Source organism: Daktulosphaira vitifoliae, unplaced genomic scaffold, assembly GCF_025091365.1.
Source record: "Daktulosphaira vitifoliae isolate Bord-2020 unplaced genomic scaffold, ASM2509136v1 Scaffold_3, whole genome shotgun sequence".
Taxonomy (NCBI): domain Eukaryota; kingdom Metazoa; phylum Arthropoda; class Insecta; order Hemiptera; family Phylloxeridae; genus Daktulosphaira; species Daktulosphaira vitifoliae.
In genome coordinates this window covers 19,762,853-19,773,625 of record NW_026099574.1, presented here as the reverse complement: position 1 = coordinate 19,773,625, position 10,773 = coordinate 19,762,853, and the positions used below count along the sequence as shown (strand labels likewise).

The window sequence follows — 10,773 nt, the reverse complement described above, 5'->3', positions numbered from 1 at the left end:
AATTTAAAAACTATAATTAGTATTTATTCATATATTATATTTTAAAATCAAAGAACTACTAATCAGGATATAATTAAAGAAATAAGAGTTCATGTTGCTTTTAAAATATTTCACCAATTTCTCTAAAGGAAACACTATCTACAGATTTGCATCGAAGCGTTTCTTATGATAGTGATTTTAATCACTGTCAGATATCATCTATACTTGTCCCATCTATGCCTCGTCCACACTGTGCCTCGACCCCACTGTGCTACCGTTTTTTTTTTATTATGCAAATATGTCTAATACTTTTAAAAACTTAAAATGTCATGTTATATAAGTACTTTTTTTTGTAATTTTTATAGGTAGCTATTTCAAGTACAAGCATACTTAAATTTTTTTTTAAATTTTAAGTAAAATTAGTTTTAACACCTTGGAAGTGATTAGCCTTACTTCATACTTTCTCAGTAACACTAGAGGAAATAAAGGACATGAGATAGTTAGGTACTAATACATAATAGAGATGTCAGGTAGTTTGCTCAAAAAAATATGTTTAATATTAATTAAAACAGCAATAAACAATGATGAATAATTTTAATTATTATATGAAACTGTTAAGTATAAATATTTTTTATTAACACAGATTAAGCTGTTTAACTTAATAAATACAATTAAATAATTAAATAAAAACAACTGATTAGAATAAAGATATTTATTTGAGGTAAATAAGTTGATTTAAATTAACTTAGCTCTATAAAACAATAAATAATTAATAAATTAAAAGGTCATTTATCTAAAGTGCGCATAAATCAATAACTAAATCATTTAATCTTAAGGAAAACTACTTATAAAAAAAATATACGCCAGTTATTCAAATGAGAAAACTTGTATTTATTTTTATTAGTATTGAGCAAAACAATTGAGAAATATTAGTTCAATCACATTGATCCGTGTGACTTAACATTATTTATGCTAAAATGTATAGGCTAACTGATTAAAATGAACTATAACTACTGTTCGAAATGAATTAGTTTCAAGAACGAATTATTTTTTGGGTAAAAGAACAATGATAGGAGCAAATTCCATTTTGTAAGAAAAAAACTGTTATTTTTGTTTTTAACATACTTCTATGTATCCCTAAATACAATATTATACATAGTTTGAAATTAAACCTTAATATTAATAATAAAGCCAATATGAATTCGAAAACCGACAGGATTACGCACTGTATGGATTAGTTATTTCTGCTATTAAAGGTTTCCAAATTTATAAAATGATTAGCTCAGATCTATTGCAGTAATCTAAAAATAATTGTATTAGTTTTATAAACTAATATCCTTATCGATGTCATTCATACAAAAATATTGTCTACATAATTTTGGATACAATGATCATATAACTATTGTATTGAAATCATAAAATCAGATGCCGCGATAAAAAAAACTATATTAATATTATGACTCATTGTACTCTAAACGATGAATTGACAACAATGTTTTTATTTTAAATATAAAAACATGAACATGTTTGCATGTACACTATGCATGTATTTCGTATTATACTTAACAACATTAATAGTTGAAAATAATATACGTTTTGATTATTTAAATTGAATTTTTATTAACTTTTTACATAAACAAAATTTTACTAATTTATACAAAAAAAAATAATTCAACCTATTTTGTATACAATCAACACAACGTTGATCGACCGCGTTAACAATTATGTCACCTGATTTGATGAGGCAGCTGCCACCGTCTAACGCCCTAGAAGGATAGAAAGGAACTGTGTATAACAAGATTACACGACTACTTTTCGAATTATATGTGGCGCAAACTATTAGGGTTTTAATTAATTTTTGAATAAATATGGTTAATTTAAACACTGAATTGCTTGTTAACAAAAGAACGAAAATGTTATTCTATACTAATTACACAAATAAAACAGTTTAATTAAGCTAAATTCATCTCAGTGCGGTTAATAAAACTTTCATTATTCATGTCGAAATCTTAGAAAATGTTAATAACAAACAAGAAATTATGATGATGATTAAGAAATCTTTGTAAATTTTAAGATTATTCATATGTTCTAAAAATTATTGTCGCAAACTTAAAATGAATCGAACATTCAACAGCGTTTGTAAAAGACAAAAATCATTAAATATTTTTCTTTGTTGAAGAATAACTTATAAAATTTTATCAGTGGCCTGGAAAATATTATATTAGCTCACGGCCCAACAAAGATTTATAAAAGTACAACTAATATTTTGTACTTAAAATTAACTTTATAAAAATCACTGAAAGTTACGTAAATAATAAAAATACAATAAAGTAAATATGACTTAGAAACTTTAAGTATTATTAAATAAAGTTTTTTGCAATTTCTTCAAACGGCGCTGCATTTTATATTAATAAAATATTTGTAATATTTTTGTCTATACTTTTGCCCTTACTGGGTATTATTTCTATATAAATAAATATTAAAAAGCATGCACTGAACGAAAATAACTTTTAAAAATCACCATTCGATTTTTATACTTTCATATTTTATGTTTCTAATACTCAAATATAGGTCAGTACCTCATACTCGAAATTAAAGTAATGTTTTTGTTTTATAGTATTAAAAATAGAACGGTTATAAAATAGAAATAATTCCATATAGAATTTTTTTTTAAGTATCAAGTATTGATAATGGGCAAAGTATTGTACTTGTACTGCCAAATGACCATTGACTAAGCCCGTACAGGTATATACTAGCTAGAATCTTGTCTAAATACTGATTCAGTGTTGGTGGTTAATACTTGGCATTGCTGGAAAAACACTAACATAATATTGGTAATAAAAAATCTTCAGTACTGAAAAACGTAATTATCCCAGACATATGTCACTATTGGTTCAATACTGTAGTTGCTACTACACTATAATTGCGAGAAATAGCGCAGTACTGCATGTGTAGTAAAATTTTGATTGGGATATTAACATTATTCATTAAGTTATAAATCTATGACTATTTTACAATTGTAATTATGTCAATTTTAGCAAATATTCAGGTTACCAAATTACATTAAATATTTTAATAATGTCCAATTCAAATCGAAATTTTTGAAGTGCTAAAAAATAGACCACCTCGATAAAATTTATTCATATTTTTTTAACTATGAAAATAAACATCCTATTTTATACAAATCATTGAAAACCCATTTTTATGACTTATTAGATAAATTTGTTAAGTATTGTATCCAAAATTTTGGATATAACTCACAGCAACGTGCTATTAGAAAATGAAGAATGCTTAATATTTAATGTTTAACTTTTGAGTAAACACTAAACATAAGACTCTTCATTTATTTTTTCGAATAAACTGAACATAATCTTTCCCATATTTTATAATTCTTTACGCACACTTTCACTTAGTTTTTATTAATTTCATTCTACATACCAGAAAAATCTTAAAATACCTAAATGGGTAATTGAACAGTTATGAAATGTTCTAAATTAGCACTCAGGATAATGTACTATGTACGGGCAATTTCATATCGTTGCCTGTAAAAGGGAAATTACAAGATGAATTTAATATATTTTTATTTTAGTTTGTTACCGTATATAGAGATGATCATTGGAAGGCCAATGTAACCAAAATTTTTTTTTTTTTTTTAATTTAGATTTTATTTCTACTGTTCATTTTAAACTATTCTTTATTTTTAGTTAAAAATATTTGGGTTTACCCTAAAATACGCAGAGGAACTACGCCAAAAATTTTGAAAGGACAAATTCAAGACAGGAGAATCAGAGAACGGGCAAACAATAAAGTGATTAAAGATGCCGGATTGAGAACCACAGGGGACTAAAAAGAATGCCAAGGAATAGAGAAGAGTGGTGAGAGTATGGAAAAAGAGTGCTGTAAAACTAACCTTAGGATTAATTTCTAAAAGAAAAAGAATTTAAAAAAAAATCACATAAAATAAATTTTTATAAATATCAACGTTATCATTATATAAGACTAAACATAGCTTAGTATTAATTATATAGAGCTGAACAATCTAATAAGAATTTTATATTATCTTATAAATGTTTCTGGTTAACCTTACGTATCTATAAGATGTACATCTAAATTATTATAATATTATCACTGTAACAGCTTTAATAATTAACGTTCTTTATCATTTTGATCGCTTTAAATCTTAAGAGATGTCTTAAGCAAACGGCGTAGACAATTTGTTACTCAAATCTAAAAGTTCTGTCTAAAATTTATGTACAAATACTCGTTTTTTTTATTTATGTTTTCCAAACTTTGATCTTTACATGTAATGTTTTCAATTTACCTAGTTTCGAACCTGTAACAATGTATATCAGATCCTAACACATTAAAATAAAGGTTACGACGTAATTATTTGAAAAAAATGTAATATTTTTCATTTTCAACTTTTTCTATACCAAAATAACAAAATTTATAGTTCAATAAAATACATAAATTTATTATAAATGAAATTAGATTCAATTGGTATACATTAAACATATATTTATGTAAAAATTCTTATTAAGACAAATTTTGTAAATAATGTAAATAAAAATTATTTGTATATTGTATTGTATTTTAAAATTTCATTATATTACTCTAGAATTATAGAATTCTTCTATCAAACTTACACAAAAAATAATGATGATACACTAAAAATAATTTAAAGGTTAAGCTTTTGTATAATGTTGCTATTTATTTAACTTATTTTTGGCATTTTAAACAGCTAAATAATTAAAAAAAAAAACTATTCAACGAAAAAATAAATAAGTACATTTTAGAGCCTTGGGTATTTAAATTTTAACATTTAGAAAATATTATAATTACCCGTAACTACTCATTTACACAAAAGAATTTTGCTTATTGCTTAATTTTACATTTTTCATTTCCTTCAAGACTTAAATTAATTTAAATTTGTTGCAAGCTATGATTGTTAAATACGGTACATATACGTTATCACTTTGCTAAAGTTTTAAGAAAATATATACAATCTCTTGGTATATAAGATAAGAAATAAAATAAACAACTAATGAATAATAAAAATAAGAAAACTAGTAGTTATAATAGTTGATTTCCTGCAAAGATTACACAGTAAATAAATAATAAATATGTAATTCAGGTTTTTATCTCATATTTTCAGTATCACTTATTATGTATATAAATATCGAATGTATAATTATATTATAGATTCAAAGACTTAGTTATTATGATATAGTTATAATATAAATCGGCAAACTTTGAAGTATCCATTTCAATCTAAATACTGAAGTATATTAACATGAAACCTTAAAGACATTTCTTTGATTTTTGATTTTACATATTGCATTTAATTCGTAATAATACTTAAAATATTAAAAATTTAGTTTAAATAATATCTTTAGTTCGTGTTAAGATAAATATTAATAAAATATGAGTCTATCGATATGGAATTTATTTTTATAAAAATATTAAGATATATGAGATAAGATATATGTTCACAACTTAGTGGATATCTTATCCTTTATAAGTGAACACATTAAATGGTATATTTATTTTAATATGAGGCAAATATCGTTTATTTATTTTCCTATTAATAAAAGATGATATATATATATATATATATTTATGACATGGAATTATTAAATTTAACAAAGTTATTTATTGGTCAAAATGTTTATTAATTAGTTTTTAAACAAATTTTTCAATTAGACGTTGTAACTTTAAAACTACTATATTGATAAAAACTATCATTAACTTTAACTAAAAAACTATCGATTTTTTTCGTATAAATGAAAATATTAGGTGTTTAGACATTAACGTTCAATACAATAGGTCTCATGTTATTTCCCTCCTTATGTATTTTTAGCAAAGCATATATTTTAGATATTTGGGGTTTGAGTAAATTTTAATGAAAACCCTGATATTTTTTCAATTATTCATCTTTAACTATATATAACGTTTGTAGCCCAAATTAATATTTTACTTAATTGATTTTTAATAATTTTTTTATAGGGGCCGGTTTGAACCATTCAAAAATAATTTTCAGTAAAAAAAATGTTTTAAGACTAACATAAGCATTTCTCTTCCTTATCGGAAAATACCACAACTGTGTAATTCTTAGCTAAATCATCTCCCTATTTTTAAATAATGAAACTATTATTAAATTTATTTATTTTTGCGTTCAGAAGGTAAATTTTGAATTTTTTCTTGAACTTTTCTTTTTTGTTTTAAATTTGTGTTCAATCACCTGGTACATTTTCTGTTCCAAAATTTCACACTTTGATTGACACAGAAGATTGGAAAGTTTTAAATGTAATTGATAAGCTCCCATTTCTACTATACATCTATAACGGTAATTATTCATTACTTCTAACTTAAGAAACTTCTCCTGAGTGAAATTTATTGACTTGGAAAATTAATATTGTTATTGTTTGACTTACTTGTCAATCTGCCAAACTTCGGAGTCATATGAAACTTAATACATTTTTTGAGAAAATATTTTCTTTTTGGTCCGCATCAGTCGTTTAACTTTTTATAATAATGAAAAGGTCCAGATACTATAATTATACAATAAGAACTGATGACTTGTGACTAATATTATTTTAAGTTAAAAATATATTTAAAATACTAATTTAAAACTAAAAACTAAAAAATAATATAAAATATTTAAGTCAAAAACCACAAGTGATCAATTTTTATTATACATTATTAGACTGTTACAATGTTTACCATTAGTTGCATAAATTCTTTAAGGTTGTATTTATATTTTTTATCATTTTTTCAAATGCGCTAATAAAACTACAGCAAAGCTAACGAAAAATTGTGATACACTTCAAAGTCGATATTATTATATATTAAAATAAGTAAATGATCAAAAGAGAATCATTTCATTCGTAAAATTAAAATATAAAATATTAACCTTTTCTGGCATATTATAGTACAATATGTTGTTTAAATTATTTGTCAAATAAAATTCGATGAAAACACAATAGTTCTAAATATTTTAAAATAAAAAATAAATAATTTGAGTTAGAATTACAAAGAAAAAAGTCGCACGTACTTTATTACTGCTTAAGTATATAAATAAAAGGAAAACTATGCTTAAATTATTTTCTAAAAGCATGCTTAAAGTTTAGTTTGCTTTAGCCTATTTCAAATTAAGTAATCTGAATTAAATTGCTCTCAAGTAATGACCGATACTTAATTCACATTTAAGGTGATTATAAATTATCAATATTGTTATCCAATGCAATGAGCTATTGGGGACTGTTAAATTTAATAGATTCGATTCCTTACTTAATATGAAGTTTTAAATTAAATTTGAAAAATTGTTATATTGTTTTATATTTAACAAATCAATTTTCTTTATATTAATTTTTATTAATTTTAACTTGTTTAAAAATCTATTTTATAATGTTTTTTCTTTTAATGACATTAAAATGTATACTTTTAAAGATATTAAATTAAATAATACTAATTAAGTAGTTAATTTTTTTAAATATAATAAATTATCTTAAAAAATTTATTCAAAAATTCAGTCTCAACATTTTATAATTTAATGGCCAAAGACAATGAGTTCTAAGACAAATTAGAGCAATTGTTAAAACATTTCATAATATAATTGTTGGTACTATTTTATTGTATTATTTTGTTTTATGCGATTCCTTTCGATAATACAACAATAGCAATTTTATTTAATATAACTGAATGAAAATTATATCTTCTATTTGAGTAGTTTAATTTTTTCTTTATTCTAAGATTGTTGCACGATGGCCTTTTACTCTTTAAACAAAATTTTCATCAACATCGGAACGAACTTGTATATCTTTTGTTTTCTAAATACACTACATCTATAAACATTGTTTTATGTTCACGACGCATGATAGGTATTATACCATTGTTTGTTAGTAGTAAGTTAATGACTTGAAATAATGTAGACAACACACATTTTGATTTAAATGAGGGTACATGCTATTTGTTTATTAAGCACGCAAATGACAATTACAAATAATTTTTGTTCATTCAATATCTGTTTTTCTTATGGGGTTTATAAATCGAGTTAAAAATACTGATTAATATTATTTATATTTGTAAAATTTTAACTTATCTTATTGGATTAGAAAAAATAATTATTTAACTGAAAAAATATTAAAACCATTCTCGAGTAATTTATTTCTAGAATTTAATTTACATTTAACAAATGGAAATTTTTTTCAGAAAAATTCGATATGAAATCATTGGATTACTACACCGAAAATGATTAAATATACAATAAAGCTAACAAAATGCACTTCGAAAGTTCCCTTAACACATTTTAGTTTTTGCTACAACATTTATCTTTGTCATCAGCCAAAACATATAAAACCATGTTTTATACAATGTATTCGATTATTAGGTTGAATGGTTCTATGTTTTAGTCATACAATTATTATACCAACTGCCAGCGTCATACTATTTCGTTGAAACAAATCATATGCATGGCTAATATTTGTTAAAAAATTTTAATGCTTATTTTAGATTATTATTGATTGATACGTCAAATATTCTTAAATAAAATAAAATATTTAATTTATGTATATTAATTGCAGTATAAACTTCTATTTTTTTATACAATACTACTTTTCATTTTTTATAGAAAATATGGTTATCATTTTTTTATTTTTACGAACGTTATTTAAGAACAAATTTATATATTTAGGAAAGGTATTTTCTAATATGAAGTATCAAAATATAAATGAATCTTTTTTAATTGACTAAAAATGCTTTGCCATAGAGCAATCGTATTTGTTTCATTAATATTATGTGAAGTATGGAGATAAAGGTCATCACGTCTGAAAAAAAATCGTTGTGTAAATTCTCATAAAAAATATTTGAACTCCCACATTTATTTTTGTTTATAATATTCAGCGATTTTCATTTTTATTTTACGTGACCAATAAGAAAAATACACAGTGAAATGGAATTAAAGAGCTTTTTTGACACTCTACTACGACCCTACAACAGGTACTCTAGGAAGACAAATAAATGGTAAAGTAAATAAATAAAACGTTTATTAACTTCAACGTGTCAATAATATAAAAGCTTCCATAACGTGGAATTTTAATGAGTTTGTGAGCCGATAATTAGTTTAAGGATTCTCGTAAAGAAAACAAGCTTTTCGGCTTAAAAGTTAGAATGAAAAATTTTGACTTCTATGAATACAGTGCCATGTATTTTAATATTTAAATAGCATTAATATCATATTTTTCATACGTATTATTGATAATTAGTATTTTTATATTTTAAGAAATAGTAACTGACAAAATAAAAATATTACTTTCCTAGGTACTAAAAGAACTTTTTCTTTGCACTAAGAAAAAGACCTCCTTGTCCCTCCTTAGGTGCAATTGTGAATTTGTGTAATCATTTTTAAAATTTTTTTGTATAAAATTGACTGATTAATGTCTTAATAATATTAAAATTTAAAAAGTGACTATAATAATACAAATAGTATGCACACAATTTTTTAATGCATAAGCTATGGTGAACATTTTAGTTCATCACCTGTTATCGACAAATTTTCATTGTACATAACACATTTTGCATTTCACACTTATCACTCAAACATACCTGACCATGATTTAAACTTAAAATATGGGTATTTGAAAGAATGAAAGAAATAATCATCTGTAAAAAATGTTTTCCAAGAAAATAATTGAATTTGATTTTTACCATTTTATAAAACCTGATAATATAAAATTATTTTATATAAAGCTAAAAAAATCAATTGAAATGAACTTATGAAATATTCAGTAGTACTAGGTAGATATATTTGCTCTTAGTTTCTTCAATTTATATGTAAACTTATAATAAATCATACGTTAAATTATCATACTTTTATTTTATTTTTTCTTATCGATCAATGGATATTTTTTTTTTTTAGAAAAAGTTTGTAAAGTTTTAATTTGCATTGTTAAAACAAAATTTCTAACGGCAAAAAGAAATGTATATGCTTTNAATTGCACTGTTAAAACAAAATTTCTAACGGCAAAAAGAAATGTATATGCTTTGTAGTCACATAGAAAACATTTTAACTATTTTGTATAATTCATTTTAATTAAAAAAATCAAAACTTTTAATTGCTATTTGTACAGTAAATTTAATATTTCTATTCAAATATAACTTAACAAATGTATTCTTCAATTTTAAAATTGGACTTATTAAAGGCGTGCAATTCTCATTATCGCAAGTATTTATTATTAAATTAAAACATATGTATATTGTCAATCTTATTAAATAAAAAATTATACATCGTAAAAAATTTATATACGTTGAAACATTCCTATTATTAAATAATATTTATTAAATATATATGCTAATTAAATTTGTATGTTTCCATAAAAAAAAAATGAAACTTTTATAAAGCATATGAAATATACAAAAAAAAATTACTTAATAGTAGATAAATCAAAATTATATGTAACTGAAAAATATAAAAAAATCTCAAAACTATTGTTATTATACGAGTAATTGAGTGTTCATGATTCACAGATTATTTTGTATGTATATAGCGTATAAAGAAAATCTAAAATCACTTAAGACTTTTAACTCAATCATCTTTTTTTGTTATTTTTTTTTTTTTTCAATTATTTTGTTTTTGGAATATAAAAATATTATAACGAATAATAATTTTTTAATTCACTATAGTTAAATAAAAATTTTAAAAATTCATGAAATATATTTAAAAAAGTTGATAGTAAAATCCACTTTTAATGTTTTGTATCTATAGTTTTTAATATTTCTGATTTTTTTTTAATAATG

At 22.9% G+C, this 10,773-nt stretch overlaps 2 protein-coding genes across 3 annotated transcripts in view; one reads left to right on the top strand and one right to left on the bottom strand.

The window, feature by feature from the left end:
• Window positions 1-3,940, top strand: part of LOC126901636 (PSME3-interacting protein) — a 34,384-nt gene extending 30,444 nt beyond the window's left edge. The window contains exon 8 of the transcript XR_007703073.1: window positions 3,684-3,940. The gene's annotated coding sequence lies outside the window, so the exon portion shown is untranslated. The remainder of the gene's footprint in view (window positions 1-3,683) is intronic.
• LOC126901623 (octopamine receptor-like) overlaps window positions 1-10,773 on the bottom strand; it is an 88,378-nt gene that overhangs the window by 22,120 nt on the left and 55,485 nt on the right. The window lies entirely within an intron of this gene.